This window comes from Pteropus medius, unplaced genomic scaffold, assembly GCF_902729225.1.
Source record: "Pteropus medius unplaced genomic scaffold, Ma_sr-lr_union100, whole genome shotgun sequence".
NCBI classification, from domain to species: Eukaryota; Metazoa; Chordata; class Mammalia; order Chiroptera; family Pteropodidae; genus Pteropus; species Pteropus medius.
The window spans coordinates 31,602,983-31,620,773 of NW_024340696.1; the positions used below are offsets into that span (position 1 = coordinate 31,602,983).

Sequence of the window (17,791 nt, forward strand, 5' to 3'; positions counted from 1 at the left end):
TCCTCCTAAGAATTTAGGGTTCATACTGCCATTTCTGACAACATGGATGGATCTCGAGATAATTATGCTAAGCAAAATAAGCCAGACAGAAAAAATTGAAAACCACATGATATCCCTTATATGTGGGATATAAACTTGAAAGCAACAAACAAACAGGACAAACAAACAGACTCATGGACATAGACAATAGACTAGTGGTTACCAGAAGGAAGGGGGAGAGAGGGGGCCAGTAGATAGGGTAAAATATATGGTAACATTAAAGAATTAAAAATAAATAAACTAAAAAAAATGAATTAGGATTTCAGGTGCCAAGTTGGAGTTATAAGATTTGACATGTAGAACATATAGCACATACAATACGTGCTGATATATAAACACTCACTTCATTGCTACTTTGTGAAAACAAAGCTTCCTGTCTGAGAATTTGCAGTAAATATTCAATCTAGTCTTAAAACAACAATAAATATCTTATATGTGAAGAGTATCTTATAAAGTACTATAACAGGTACTTTATCATTTGATCTTTACAACTCTGAGAAACAGAGATCTTAATTTTATTTTAAAGTGATGTTCAGTGACTTGTCCCAAATTACACAAGCTTCAACTTCCAAGGTTAATTTCTTGCTATCCCTCCTACCCTAACAAATGTCCTACATCTTGAGTAAACTGGTAATAACATTGATACTGATATAAATAAGGAACTGAAATAAAAATTATTTCAAAATATGCTTTACCTCTGGATAGGATTCTTAGCCCTCTGTCATACTGGAAAACATATACGGACTTAGAAAATAACCTATATTTAAATCATAGATCTGTCATTTAAACTGGTAGATGTTGAGCAAATCTCTTAATCTCTTGTCAGTCAGGTTTTCTTATATCAGAAATAGAAATCAAAATATCTGTCTGCCAGAGTTATTTGGAGGATAAAATGAGGTAATACATAAAAATGCCTAAAACAAAATCTGCTCAATCTTTATTAAATCCTTTGATGCCCTTTTTCTTTGCAAATGTTTGTAAAAATTATCTACAAGCAAGCTTTCTAAATTATGAACTTAGCCTAATTAGGGACAAGGATAGTTAATGAAATTGATCCATGAGCTTGACAGTTTCTATATACCTTGGAGCCATTTTCAGCTTTTCTGTAATATGAAATAAGCATTTTTGAACCCAATAGATTCCAAATTATGTTTCTGATATTTGGAAATAATTGGGAATGTTCTCACATAACCTACAGAATTTTCTAAAGTTTCTGGGTAAGAAACTGGTCCCTACCATGGCTGAAATAGCAGTCAACACTCTCTCAAACTTTATGAAGGGAGAATGTAAAATGGTCTTGTGATATTAATGCTTCAATGCCAATAGATGCATAAGTTGATTTTATTACTATGGACTGGTATTTTAATCAGTCTTGTTATAATAAAACAAGGGAGACAGAGATGCCGATTACTATAAGTAACAAAAAGCAATACATTGTATGCAAGGAGATCATGAAAAGGGGAATTTGCATTACCTTTTCCTTTTGCTTTTATTCATTTCTTTTTTCCTCCTAATATTCGCATTGAAATCAATATTCACAGAGCTTGTAATATAATTAGAAGAATCATTAGCTATTAGAAGAATTAGCTTGGGTTGCAAGAAAAGAAAAGAAAACTAATGAATGATTTGACTTGTTGCCAAGCATCTATATCTCTCAGTTCTATATATATTATACCATCTAAGTATAAAATTATTAAAGCATCTACATATATAGCTTATCCTTTCAGCAAATCTCTTTGAAGCTCTTTAATTATGAATAGCAAATGAATACTGATTATCACTTCTTTGCATCTTAAGCATTTGTGTTTGGTAACAAAATATAGAAAATAGGATTTTGAACTTGGCTTGACTGGCTGTATTTTCATATTAAAGTCTAGTAGTCTATATATGATTGACTCCTAAGCAATTCAATTGAAACTTCATTTATTATGAACCAGTGATTAGAAATGAACCATTCTAGCCACTGTAAAGGATACAGGATGGACTAAGAGAAGAGGGAGAAGGAGGAGAAAGAGAAGAAAGAGAATGAATAACCAAGTAACTTAGAATATAGAAGGGGGAAATTCCCTAGGGCTATGGATCATCATGAGGAAAAAGTTTGTCTGTGAGAGAAAGAATGGAGAGCTTTTTGGGAAAAAAAGAATTTACAGAGAATCCACTAAAACATTCATGGGAAGAATGGACACAGTAAATTAGGACACAGATCCTAATTTATTGGAAGAGATAAATTACTAATAACATCTTTTTTCATTCTCAAAACTGTCTTTGCTTGAACCAAAATTTTTATTGTAACTTGAGCTATAGAGAAATTTTGAAATTTGTTTCTTCTCCATGTTTAAACAACTGACTTTTAAATAATTTCCTTCTTATTTTGGGATTAATATTATTAAAATTTTTCAAGGGCTAAAAATTTTAAACAAATCATGGGAAGTAATACTAATTTCTATTGCATTCTGCTGCATATATGAATTTTTAAATATATTCTTCCTTCCTCACAATCAAGAGAAATAGAAAAAGCAGTTTTCAATTTGCGGAGTTCAGAATGTTAAAAAAGAGCTCTATATAGAGCGATAATCATATTTTTTGTGAATAGAAATACAGTTAAAATGAACGTACCAGAAATATAATGCATTCCTGATCAATCATTATCTGTAAAATTAGAAAGGCACCCTTGTGCAAAAATTAAATAAAGAACTTATACAATTCAACAACGAAAAACAAATAATTCAATTAAAAAATGGATAAAGGATCTAAACAGACATTTCTTTCAAGAAGATATACAAATAACCAACAGACATATGAAAAGATGCTCAATTTCACTAGATATTAGGAAAATACAAATCAAAACCATGAGATACCACCTCACATCTGTAAGAAATGGCCATGATAACAAGACAAATAATAAGAAGTATTGGAGAGGTTTTTGGGGAAAAGAAACCCTCACACACTGCTAATGGGAATGTAAATTGGTACAGCCACTACGGAAAACAGTGAGAATTTCTTCAAAAAATTAGACTAGAATTACCATATCACCCAGCAATACTACTTCTGGATATCTACCCCTAAAATTTGAAAACATTTATTTGTAAAGATATATGTACCCCAGTGTTCATTGCACCGTTATTCACAGTGGCTAAGACATGGAAACAAAAGAAATGTCCTTTGATAGATGATTGGATAAAGAAGAAGTGGTACATATATACAATAGGATATTATTCAGCCATAAGAAAAGATGAAAATGATCCAATTTGCAACAACATGAATGGATCTTGAGAATATCATGCTAAGCAAAATAAATTTAACAGAAAAAGTTGAAAACCATATGATTTCACTCTTACGTGTGATATAAAACTGAAAGCAACAAATGATCAAGACAAACAAACAAAAACTCATAAGCATAAACAATAGTTTAGCAGATATCAGAAGGAAAGAGGGGAGGGGGAGGGTAGATAAGGATAAAGAGTGTCAAAAATATGGTGATGGGAGGAGATTTGACTTTGGATGGTAAATACACAATGCAATATAGAGCTGACGTATTACTGAATTTTACACTTGAAATATATAATTTTGTTAACCAATATTGGCCCAATAAATTGAATTTAAAAAAACCTTGGGATGGTTCTGTGTGACCTTGGGCCATAACTTTTATTCTCTAAATTTAAGTTTCCTCATCTTTTTCAAATGACTGGTTAAAATAGGTGATCGTTAAGGTCTCTCCTGGCTCTGATAGACTATTATTTGTAATATGTCTGAAGTGTGCAGTGATAGAGACTCTAACCAAGAGACAACAGTGGAAGACCTTTATGGGACATATTTAATATCTTGTTACTTTATTATTAAACATTAAATTTCACAAATTACTTGGGCTGCTTGTTAAAACACAGATTTTAAACCCATTTCCGGATATTTTGAATGCAATCATGATGCTATAAAGCAGTGTTTCTAATTTTTGTTTTTCAAGTCATAGATCCAAAAATATTCTACTTCTTTAGGTTGCGTTCTTTTAGAAAGACACTGCACCAAACATTTGAGTGTAAGTGATTTATTAAGGATATGCTACCAGAACAAACCACTGGGAGGTGGGGGATGAACAAGCAGAGCAGGGAAAGGGATCTCCAAGTAAGGAGGTAGGTTCTGGTGAAGTGCCAGATTCAGCCTAATCCAAGGGAAGTCCTGGAGTACACCTGAGAGTTTCCCCAGCAAAGGAGTTGGGCCTTTGTATTCCCACACCAGTCACTCACTGGCTATGAGTCAGGGGTAGGAGGGTAGGAATAGGAATGGAAGGGGATGTAAACTTCCAAACATTTCCAGTTCTTCCAACTGGCAAGGCAGTTCCAGTGCCTGAGCATGATCTTCAGATGACATTTTCAAGTGAGGAATTTTAGCAGCAAAACAAGCAGAAGTTGGGGAAGAGGCACAGTGTCAATAAAGGATATGGGATTTTCTAGGTGGTACATCAAAAATGTCCACTTAAGCTATACACTTCTCAAACCCTTTTCATGGTCACACTAATATAGACACTTTATATGCCTGCTGAGATCAGTAATACACAATAGCATATTTAAAGGTCTTCAGCAGTAATGAAACAAAGAAACTACTCATTTTTTTTTTTTTCCAATCCAGTATTTCCCAAATAAATTGGACTAAAGTACTATCTGGAAGAAACACATTGGAAAATTTTACTATATTATAGGTTTTTGTTTCAAATGGTATCCAGTAGTAACCTCTGAAAGAGACCAGCAACACACTAAAATACTTATTACGGGATGTTTATACACATACAAAGTCACATTAACAATAAGGAATGCCTGTCAACATATTGTAATAAACAATGAAGGATTATCTCTAACTAAAGAGCCTGAGGGAATGGAATGGAAAAAATGAAATTGATAGCCAGTGCCTGCAATAAGTTAGGAAATACATTCTGCCTTTTGACTGTTATACTCAAGATCTATATCAATAGAAAAAGCAGTCGACTGTCTCTTTCCTGGGAGTCTGCCACTTATTGAGGCAAAGTGCTGACCTCAACCTCTCCCCATTTCATCTAAATTTGCCTTTTATATTTAGTCAAAATCTATGAGGAAACCTTCAAAGGGGGAAACCTGAACAGGAAGAAAGAGTAATTGATGATGACTCATTACATTCTGGGAGTATAAGAATAATTAAACCTACCTTTTAATTTTCATCTATGTGGTATGCCTAATGTTGGGGGCTTTACATGTCTTTTTTTCATGTAATTTATGTATCACACAAATATCAAAATGTAAGTGATTAGAAAACTGATTCAATGAGGTTACAAAACTCCCTAAAAGCCATAAAACTAGAAAGTGAAGGAATAGAGACTCAAAATCAAGTTTTTCTGAATTTCCATTAGGCCAGGTTAATTGTAGTTAAAGCAGTCAAGATTAACTTTGTCACTAATACATAATAAAAATTTTGGTAATACAAGTGCCGTACCTACTTAGAGAGATATAAAGCTAAAGGGAGGAGGAGAGCACTATAAGTCTGAAAGAACTGCCTTCAATAAAATTATTTTTAACAAAGTAAATTTATTTTAAAATCTAGAGCTTCAATTATTATTATTATTATTATTATTATTATTATTATTATTTTCAGTTAGCCATCTAAAAGAGAGGACTAGCACTGGAATTAACAAATAGCAAGATCAAAAGTATTTATATATATTGTCTGTTTAGAAATATAGGCTTTGGAAATAAAGTTCTCACCTTTCTAAGACAGCCATACAAACAAACATGGGATTATGAGTTTATATAGTAGAACAGTGGTAAGAGAACTTTTACTTGAAGACTTAGAAAACCCTGAAAATGATTTTTTCTAAGAGCTAGAAGGAAACTATAAAAACTTGTTTGATATCTTTAATAAGAAAAAATGACTTCTATTAAAAAAAAAAACAAATTTCATGGAAGGAATAGGAATTTGGAAGACATAAAGCCACAGAATTTTGTAAAAAGTGAGATAGTAACATAGAAATATTTTCAAAGAAACTAAAAACGCAGTAGCAGAATTAATACTGTCAAGCTATACAGATGCTGTAAAAGAAAATGCCTGAGTCATTCTTCCAAAGTCACTTGTTCAGAGTATTCAGAGAAAAACAAGATTAAAATAATGAGAAAGAATATGACATACATGGAGTCAGAAAACAAAAATTTAACCTAAGAGTTGTTAATGTCCCTGGAGATAATACCAAATAATCATAGGAGCAGTAATGTGAAATTGATTTATTTCTGATCTATTACAGAACTCAGGATACAGATAAAAATAATGCTGGTACTAGAAAAAAAAAAGAAATATGAAAAGAGATCTGCATCTAGAAAATCTTTGAAACATTTTCAAGCTTAATGATAAAAATAATCTCTTATGTAGATTCATGTAGAAAATTCTACTTATCTTTGGAATACAAGTCATCCTGAATTTACTCTTCTTTCTTACAACTATATTCAAATTGGATACAAGAAGATTTAGAGTTTTGACAGAGAAAAGTTTGTAGTTCAATATGTTTTATATCCAGCTGAGATATGTTTTAAATATGAAGGCAATAATAAAACTATTTAAACTCAGGTTCAGACACGATGCTTTGCAAACTTGAAGTTATTTAGGGTCATATTCCACTGGACTGTGGAAACTCCAAACAACAATTCAAGACTGAAGAGTTAGGGATAAAAGTTAAACAGAGTTTTTTCACATAACAAACACATCACCAACCCACAGTGTGAAATTTAGGGAAGTCACCATTTTACCAAGTCATATCTATTTGAACTGGCCATTTGATTAAACCTGTAATAAGACAGAGTAATTGCCTCTTTCATTCATGAATGAAATTTTAAATAAGTCCTCATTATCAACACCTTCCATTAGAGTGGTACATTTGTTATAATCGATGAACCTACACTGACACATCTTTATCACCCCAAATCAAAAATTTACTTAAGGGTTCATTCTTGGTGTTGTACATTCTACGGGCTTTAATAAATTTATAATGTCATGTATCCACCATTACAGTATTATGCCAAATAGTTTCACTGCCCTAAAACTCCTCTATGCTGTGCCCATTCATTCATTTTTCCTTCCCCACTAATCCCTGGTAATGGGCCTTTTTAATTTTTTTAAGCTGCTAAATTTGTGGTAATTTGTTATAGCAGCAAAAGAAAAGCAATATAGGTTCCATTCCCTATTTGAAGGCTCTGAAGGAGTTTACAGCCTTATGCTTTATTCAGTCCTTCCCCTAAATCTTTTATTTATGGCTACTTTTGCATCGTACTTGGTAAGGAATTTCAGATTAATCTGATAACTTAAGTGATAAATTAACTTAAATGCAAAAGACATTTTAAATAAGGGTGTTTGTAGCTTGATCTAAAATGGTGACTTCCTGACAAATTCAGGCAATTTATTGGTTGAGAGAACATTTTTCACAAGTAGCTCTTATCTCTTATGTAATAATACATATGCACTACCATGGATACCTTATAGAGCTAACATTTGATTATTATACTTCTAATTGGAACTGGGAACCTGAATTATATGGCCTTCTATATCTGAAATTCTCTAATTCTCTGAAAAGTAAAATTTTAACTGTTATAAGATGATCAATATGTATTACAGATACACGAGTTTATTGAAAGTAATCATTATTAATGTTTTGACATTCCAAATATCTTTGTTTTCTAAAACTCATTTCTTCAAGAAAATCACATCATCAGTATATTTAGAATGTGTTTTATTATATAGAAATGTATGTATTGTAAAAATGGAAGCATGGCTAGCAAAAGTTAAAGGTATGATAGGTCCTATAGGAAAATGCTTACGTTCTTGGATTTATAAACACTGTGTTTTCCAGTTTTTCAAACTATTTCACTGATTAGTGCTGCCACTTGATTTCTTTAATCTGTTAAAATGCAGCCGTTCATAAAAATGGAGTGACTAGATTCAGATTAAAGTAATTATTCAATTAATTTTGAAATGTTCAGAAGATAAGCTTACAATATTAGACATAGACAAAATCATCACTTCTTTTACAAGGATTTTCACTAGTTCTCATTTGCATATGGAAATCATCAATGTGTAGTTAACTAGACCACACCGGTTTTGGGCTTCTACTTTAAAGTCCATATTTCTAGCTATTAGTTGATTCTAAATGCAACTATTGAGTTTATTATTTAAAGTCCAATAATTCAGACAAATTTTTAATTAGTTCCTCAAATCATTTGTTGCCTACTGGTAGGAATGCTCCTCAGTTTTTGCCTCTATTGTTATGAAATGCTATCACTTGACTGAGGAAAGTTTTGATTCACGCAAAAAAGAACCCAGACTCTGATCTTTAACTGACTTTGTCCCTTTACCTCATTAGATCTGTTCCTAGTTTGAGTCAGTTTTGAAGATGTGATGGGCAGATGTTAATTTTAAAGGATCAATGTTACATCAAAAACAGTAAGTGCTGTGATGCTGCCTGGAGTCAAGCAGCAGCAATGAGGGTGAAGCGTATTTAATTCAAATTTCAACTAGGTTTGAGGAGGCAATGAGTAAATATTGGTCAAGAGGGGCAATGTAGCATCTCTCCTGGGGAAGAAAGAACTGGAGGTGCATATTTTCAAGCTCCATGCAGGGAGAGTAAACAGGTTTGCAGTTTTACATTATGATGGGTAAAAGATAATTGCGATCTCGAGATCTGTGTTTATCAGACCTGTATTGCTTCTGCCTCATTACCTACTGACCTGACCATGAAGGAATTAAGGATGGGATAATCTCCAAACAATGCCATGGCTGTCAGAAGGCTACCCATTAAAAAATGTGCAATGGCTTTTTTAAAAGGATTATTTTTAAAGGCTAAAATATAAAGAAAAGCTCTGTGTTGAGAATGAGAGAAATTTCAATAGTCCAAAAATTTATATGGATCCTGCATATGGTAATATCTGGTAAAGACAAAACAAGCAGAGAGTAAAGATAAGGAAAATATACCGTTAAGCATGTTTTCTAGGTACTGTGACAATGATGTACTTAAAGAAACTTTTCTAACTTCTGATTTTCATTCTTTATGAGAGAGTCAACATCTTCAGAAGCTCTCTGTTAAAATAGATAAAAATAATTCTGCAGCTTAACATCACTTCCTGGATCTGATGTAGAAACCTCATGACAGCTATTACTTTTTTGTTGTTTCCTGACAGTAGAGCTTGAGTACTTCAGTTTTAAATCATGGAACTCAAAGATAAATTGTCCGTATTACTACAGAGATGAATTATCATAAATGACTATTTAACTTAAGTGTTTGTTTCACTTTGGTCACCAGATGCAATTAAAGGATACTTTCATTGTTATAAATGATAATTCTTTTTCTAAGGTATGTATAACTCATCTCTTTTCCATTATGTACAGAGTTGCTTCTCTTAAGGTTACTTGACTTGTCCACATAATAATCTTTTTCTTTCTTTCCACAGAATACTGTGAAGTTCCTAATTATATTCTTCCCAATCAAGTCTTTACTTCTGCAAACTCATCTATGTGTTACTATCCAGTTGTGCAAGTTCTCTTTTTACTTGTAAGAAGTTGGCATTATTATTACATTTTTCATTAAAGCTGATACAGTACATAAGGCTTATTGTTGCATAATATACAGCATATGTAAATCAGCAGTAGAAATGTATAACAATGTCTCTCTCTCAAATGAATATAAAGTTACACTGAAACCACATCTATGTTACTGTAGAAAAACTGATTAACTGATTTCATGAAATGTTTTCTGTTCTTTAACTAATGATCACCTACTTTGATTTATTGTTTAGTTTTTTAAACTAATATACATGGAGACCTATAATTATAATTTACCTTTTTAAATTAGTTTTCTGAGATGATTACAGATTTATGTGCAATTGTAAAAAATAATACAGTGACAATCCATGCATCCTTTACCTCCCATAGTAACACCTTTCAAAACTATCATACTACACCACGATCAGGATTTTAGCATTGACACAGCCAAGATAAGAAATATTTCCATCACAAGGATCATTCATGTTGCCTTTTTATCGGGGCGCCCTCTTCCCTCTGGCCCAACATCTTCCTAACTCCTAACAACCACTAATCTGTTCATCATTTCTATAGTTTCATCATTTTAAGAATGCTTTATACAGAGTCATATATAAATGTAAACTTTGGGATTGACGTTTTTCATTCAGCATCATTTCCTAGAGATTCACCAAGTTATTCATCAAGTTGTTATGTGTATTAGTTCATTTGTTTTTTATTGCTGAGTAGTATTCTATGATATGGGAATATTAACATTTGTTTAACTATGCAATCCTTAAAGGAAAGCAGGGTTGTTGCTATTTTGTGTAATTACAAATAAAGCTATTATAAACATGCACGGATAAGTTGTGTGAATAAAAGCCTTCATTTCTTTTAGATAAGTTCCTACGAGTACAATAACTGGTTTCATGATAGTTGAATATTCTGTTTTTTAATAAAACTGCCAAACTGTGACTATACTATTTTTTATATTCTCACTAGCTTTGTGTGACTCACAAAGTTTATCCGCATCCTTGCCAGCATTTGATATAGCCATTGTTTTTCATATTAGCCATTCTTATAGGTTGATAGTGGTAGGTGTGTCATTGTAGTTATAGTTTGCATCTCCTTACTTGCTAACGTTTTTGAACATCTTTTTATGTGCTAATTTTCCATCTGTATATCTCTTTTTTTTAATGTTTTTTTTTTCCCCACGATCTAATTGGATTGTTTGCTTATTTCATTGTTGATTTTTGAGAACAAAGACTGAGTTTTAAAGTTTAAACCTATAAAATTTAAAGCCATTTTCAGCTTGTGTTTAGAAAAATTAAATGTCAGGGAGAGTCATATTATTTGGGAAGTACAGTTTGCCATGATCAAATGCTCTATGTGACTTTAAGTAGATGTACATGAAATGGAAAACATTACATGAATTATGAAGTAATGGGGCAATTAAAAAAAAAAAAACTTTTGTTACAGATTAAAAAGTTAACATATACCCATTGTAGAAAATTTAGAAACACAAAGCAGGATAAAGAAAGCAAAATTTACCAAGATTTCTACCATATGAAGATAACCACTATTATTTTGGTTTATTTATCCAAATTTGACATCTATATGATATGAATACAAGTTGGAATCATGCTTTATATACAATTTTGTATACTATTTTGTATACTGTTTATATACTGTTAACATCCATATTTTAAATTATGACACTTTTATGCCGTTAAATATTTTCAAAAGTAAATATAATAGTAATTTATTTAACCATTCACTTATTTTTGAACCTATTCTGAACATTTCAGATTTTGATGAACAAATCACATTTGGTCTTTATGTCATTTTTCACATTTAGATCTCCAATTCATCTACAATAGTTTTATTTTCATATAGAGTAAAGTAAGAGTCAAATTTTACATTTTTCCATATGATTTTTAATTGACCATCTTTCCCACACAGCATTGTCTTAATTCAGGTGAGCATAGAGGTGTGGGTGTATTTCTAGACTCTATAACATTTAATTGATCTCTTTACCTTTATGCCAATAATAGACTGTCTTTACTACTGTAGTGTTACAGTCCTCATATTTAGTAGTTTAAATACTCTGATTTTGTCTTCAAAACTGACTCACTTATAAATTTTAGAATCAGCTTGTCAATTTCTGTCAAAAAAAGCTGAGATTTTGACTTGAATTTTATTAACTCTGTAGCTCAATTTGGGGACATTGACTTATTTACAACTTTGAGTTTTCAAATAACTAATATGACATGTATAGTATATCTATTTAGATTTTGTTAATTATTCTCAATAATATTTGTAGAATTTTATCAAGTGCTTTTTCTACATCTACTAAGATGATCATTAGATTTTTTTCTTCCTTTTGCTATCAATATGACACAATATATATGTTGATTTTCAAATATTGAGACCACTTTGATTTTCTATAGTCAACTATTTGTTTGTGATGTATATTCATTTTATATATCACTGGAACTTATTTGCTAATATTTTTATTAAAATTTATTGTATCGATGTTTATGACAGAATTTGAACAATAGTTTGCCAGATTTCAGTGTCAACATTATTCTGGTCTCGTGAAATAAATTGTGAAATAACCCCTCTTTTTTTTTTATTTTCCAAGAGTTTGTTTAGATATATAGGATTAGTGTTATCCCTTTCTTAAATTTTGTTAGAGGATTTTTTTTTTTGTTGGAAGAATTTTAATAATAAATTCACTTTGTAATAGATACAAGAGTATGCAGATTTTATTCTTATAACAGTTTTGATATATTATGTATCTACAAAATTTGTCTATTTTGCCTAAACTGCTGAATGAATGCTTTGATATCTGCAAGGCTCTTTTCAAGTATAATATTGACAGTTCTTCTCTCTCTGTCTCTCTCTCTCTCCTCTTTCTCTCTCATGTCTTGGATTTTTGCTTTTATATTTTTTTTTATCATACATTTGGTTTTTTATTTCCTTATCCATGATCTTGTCTTTATTATTTCAGTCTATCTTTTTCATTTGGGTTAGTTTTCCTGTAGTTTCTTGAGAAGAAATGTTGGATATTGATCTTTAAACTTCTGATTAAATATGTCTTAAAATTATGCATTTTCCTCTAAACCTTGTTTTAGCAACATTCCATCCATTTTGATAAGTTGTCTATTATTATTAAGTTTAAAATATTTTCTAATTTCCATTCTGATTTCTTTTTTGTTCAGTGAATTTTCTAAAAATATATTTAAAATATTCCAGCAGTTTGGATTTGTTAATAAAATTTTAATTGATGTTTAGATTAATTCTATTGTAGTTAGAGTAAACTTTAACATGAATTTCTGAAAATTGTTGAGACTGTATCCTGATCTACCATATGGCTAATTTTGTTAAGTGTTTTGTGAGTCCTTGAAAAGAATGTGAATTCTGTCATTCTTAGGTATAATATTCTAATAATATTTTTATAAATTGCTTTTCAGATAATATGTTTATTTTCAACCAGGTTTCCAAAAGGCAATATTTCATGAAAAAAATCTATATCCTTTCCCTTAAGCTATGTGAAATTGAATGATGAAGAGACAATATTCATCCAAAAGTGTCTTTTTTTAAATGTGAGACTATTATTGACTCCATTTTTCAGAAGAAATTCCTCCCTCTATATCCTAGAGGCTTCTTTTTAACAATTAAATGTAAATCTTTACATCATTTGATAAGCTAGTGTAAGATATGAGAACATGAAGTTATAGTTTGGACTCCTTTTCAAAATGCTATTATGAGAATAAATCCAAAAGCATTACTCTTTAAAAAAAAAAAGTTTAAAAAATTATAAAAAGATTTATCTTCCATCTCTTTGTCACTATTGATAGTGCAATCTAGATGATGAGGTGCAAAGTTGAAAGAGGAATAATCCATATTTCACCTTTGTTTGTGTAATTACAGAGAAAAGTCAAAATAAAGACATCAGCACCTCTCTGGGAATAAGACCTTGCTTTTCCTGTACCTGGTTGCTGGCTAAATGCTAAAACCACATTTTTAGTCATTTAAGAGATTGACATGATCGTCTCTTAAATGTTCTGCATGTCATAGTGCAACTCAGAAGTCTCATGTGATCACGTTCATCTGATAATTCTGGAATATGTTAAAATTATTTATCCTACCATTTTCTGGGCTTCTTTGGTTTTTCTGAATTTTTTTTCCTTCTTGCACATTTCATCTCTTATATCTGATACTTTTCTTCTCTTCGTTACTCAGAGAAATGCAGAATGCTTATGCTTCCCCATGGAAGAATCCCACCACCCCTCAAACACACAGTCAACTATAATCTATCACTATATTATATAAATTCCATTATTTTTCCACTGTGTTAACTTCAAGTGCCTTAAACTGAGCTTTTGTACCATGGGACAAAAAAAACTAGAGTTTGTAAAAGTAAACTTATCATCAAAGCTACATAGCTATAATTTAATAGATTGCTTATTCATTTAGGTGTCTGTAAGATTTCCTAGGGAATTTCACAAGTTATGCTATTTTAATGAAACCTATCACATCTAATATCCAAGAGAGAATAAACTAGATTCTATTTGGAACAATCAGTAATGACAAACACTGGAAGGATGAGACATTCTAAAATGAATAAGAATTCAATGAAGTTTTTTAAGACATCACTCTCTAACTCGTCTCGTTTTCATCTCTTATGACTCTTTCTCTTTATTGTATTTTCCTGAGTTCTAATAATGCTTCATGTTCATGTAATTGATGACATTTTAAATCTATTTTTGTATAAAGTCCAATAACCGGCCTTTGATTTAATTTAAGATAAGATGATGGTTAATTAAAACCCTGCTGTAAACCATAAAATCAAACTCAGGAACTATGTTTTCCTTCTAAACTATCAAAGTCAGAGTATGAGAGCTCATAGAATACTGTAGGAAAGTCTCATAGTTTCATTCCTGGTGACATCTCCTTTCCAGGCTCTTAACTATATATCTCCGATACTATATATTGGAGGGCTTTACAGATCATGATTCACAGTCCGAAGGTACACTCTTTGGGGTCTCCCTATCACATATACTAGCTTTTAAAAATACCAATGATTAAATCAAGAATCAATCCTGATGGCTGCTGTTTTCTCTAGTGTTAAAGGACAAATGTTACTTTACTTAAGTAAAAAAAAAAAAAAATATTTCATTTTCCCCCCTTAAATATGTCTATTATCAAAAAGGCATAGAGAAAATTCAAAACGTGGTCACACTAGAACATGAAGAGTTTGGTTCCATTTATGCAACAGGGTTAACTTAACTCTAAGGTCAAGTACTATCTTTAATATCTGTTATAATAATACTCATCACTTCCTTTCTGCCTGTTATCAATCCTGCAACGAAAGTATTTTCAAGCCTTTAAAAGAAAAGCTTCTATTTCTTTCACTTTATTTCTCCCGTAGTCTCTTCCTTTTCTGTTTCCTTTTTTTTTTCTCTTCTCCTTCACTCTAATTACATTGATTAGATTATTTAGCTGAGTTGACATTAAGTCATTCTGGTGATTAAGTGGCAGTGAGAAAAATTTTAAGGATAGTAAACCGCTTTCTATTGCTGATGAATTTTTGCAGTTAGTCTATTTGCATTTGAAGGTGTATTCCAGAACATGCAGGAGCACAAGACTGACAAAATTGGCTTTAATCTAGCCTTGATATTATTTAGTTGAGTAATAATATCCAGGTTTATAAAACTTTTGTCTTCCAAAATGGGGGCAATTCCTACTTTATTGGATTGGCATAACTATCAAATAAAATACTGTATGCACATTTTTAAAAACATTATTATCATCTCTTATAAGTGGTTAAGACTAAAGTTAGAACGTCAGTAGTGATAAAGGAAACTAATGTTTATTCAACTCTAATTTGTGAACATTCAAATAATGTTATAAGAAATTTTACAGAGTAATGATTACAAGTTTAATACTACTGATTGATTGTATGTGTGTAAATATATTAATTATATATAGTTGAATTTACCATATTTGACTTATATTGCTAATAGTTTCTGATAGGAAAAAGATATATTTAAAACCAAAATTTCTTTAATGTGGCATTTTGCCTTGAGCCAGTGCTGTAGTCTATTTTGATAAATGCACAAAGATGATTAAAAGAAATGTGCAACAAATCTTATGTGGAAGTAGGATGGGCTTTTCTCACTTGTAAGTAAGGCAGGTTACATCTCCCAGCAGGTAAGAAAGAACATGTGATGTGGCATCAGACTGCCATAGCTCCAACACTTACTACCTACCTGTGTGAATTTGACAAGCTATATAATAGTTATGAGCCCCAGTTCCTGCATCTATAGAATGGGGATAAAAATAGTAGCTATTTCTTAAAGTTGCTATGAAGATTAAATGAGTTAATAAATGTGCAGCACTTAGAACAATTCTTGTCAAACAGTAAATGCTTAATACATGTTAATTATTACCATTTTGGATTTTTTCAGCCTAAGTCTATAATGATTCTTTAGAATATATGACTCTTTTACTCAATTTTCTACCATCCTGCCCCTTCCCTTGCCATAGCTATTATTTTCCCCTCATCTTTCTCTTTGCATTTTTTCCACCCCAGGAAACAGATGAAATCTCCATTATACTAACTGAAAAACAGGACTCTTTTACATCATCAGGACACAAGTGGGAGCTGAACTGTTTAAGTATGAATGATATTAAATAAATCTGAGAAAACTCTATGTGTCTTAATGTTATGTGTGGTGTCAGATATATTTGGAGTCCTTCCATTTGAAATATCCTCCTAGGCTGAATTGAAGGTTACAAGTGATGTCAGTCTTCTCCTCCAGCATCTTACAAAAATTGGAACTTCTGAGAAAGCTTCCCTGGTATTGTCTGGCTGCCTAGACATTCTGGACAACTGTTGCTTACGAGATATACAGTGACTGGTTTAATAATATCACCCATCCCCACCTTGCTGACATTTCATACATATGTTACTTTCTAAGCTATTATATAGTTTGCTTATTTATTTAATTAAAATTTTTATCTCTCCTTGCTAGAATGTAATCTTCATGAAAACAATCATATATATCTGATTTCTTCTAATGTATTCCCAGAACCTAGAAAAGTGTCTGGATCATAATAGAGATATTTAGTTGAAATTGACCAAAAACACACACACACACATTTTTATGTAAGAACTTTACACTTTCTTTGTCTCATCTCACATAAAAATATTATTCATTTATTCACTTATCATTTCTCAACATTTCCCATTGGGTGTATAATTAATACTTCAAACTCAACATGACCCAATGTGAACTCTTAATCTTCCCTGTGAAATTTACTCCACTACCATCTTCTCAATCTAAGTCAAACTATTCTTCCAGTCACTTAGATCAAAAGCTCTAGAGTGATTTTTGACTTCTTTCTTCTCTTATACCACATATCCTTTCCTAAAGCAAATGCTGTTAACTCTACCTCCAAAATATTTCTAGGTTTTAAACATCTGTCATCACCTCTACTGCTATCTCATTGGTGGCCCGCATCTTCTCTGGTCTGGATTATTGCAAAACACCCCTAACTGGCCTCCCTGCTTCCACTTTCCTGGACAGACTTAGCTATGAAATTAATCTATTTTATTCAGAACAAAACTTTAAGCCATTATGAGGCTTTACAAGCTCAATTTCAGTGTTTGAATCATATCCTAACAAATTCATCACTCACTTAACTCCCAGCTACATTGAACTCTGAACTATTATTCTTGGATCTTACCAAATATGCTTCATCTCAGGGCTGTTATATTGTCTTCTCTGCTGGCATAAGATGCTCTTCTTCCAGATATTGCAAGGAATATCTTTTGATTTAGCAGGTAGGTCTAACATACAATTTTACCTATGGCTCTTAGACAATACATCCTCTTTATTTGCAAAGTGAAACAGAAATTCCCTTTATATTTTTATAGTCTTGCAGCAATAGTATGCTTGAATATTGGTTAGATTAGATATTATTCAGGCCCTAAAATTGCATTACACAAAGCTGTAAATAGTTATGCAAAAAAGGTTTAAATGGCCAAATACGTCATGTATAAAATAAATCCAGAGTAAGAAAAATCCATATTAACTTAGTATTACTAACTGGATCTGTGTTTCTCACATTTGAAACAATGTCTTCCAGCTTCTAAAAGCATACACCAGCTCCTCTGGATTGGTTTTTATTTCTTTATCAATTATTGGACATTTGGCTACCAAAG

The 17,791-nt window shown here is 31.5% G+C and overlaps 1 long non-coding RNA gene across 1 annotated transcript in view; it reads left to right on the forward strand.

Moving 5' to 3' along the window:
- Positions 1 to 10,169, forward strand: part of LOC120608763 (uncharacterized) — a 76,336-nt gene extending 66,167 nt beyond the window's left edge. The window contains exon 4 of the long non-coding RNA XR_005654519.1: positions 9,489 to 10,169. This is a non-coding gene — a long non-coding RNA (uncharacterized LOC120608763). The remainder of the gene's footprint in view (positions 1 to 9,488) is intronic.
- Positions 10,170 to 17,791: the final 7,622 nt, after the last annotated feature.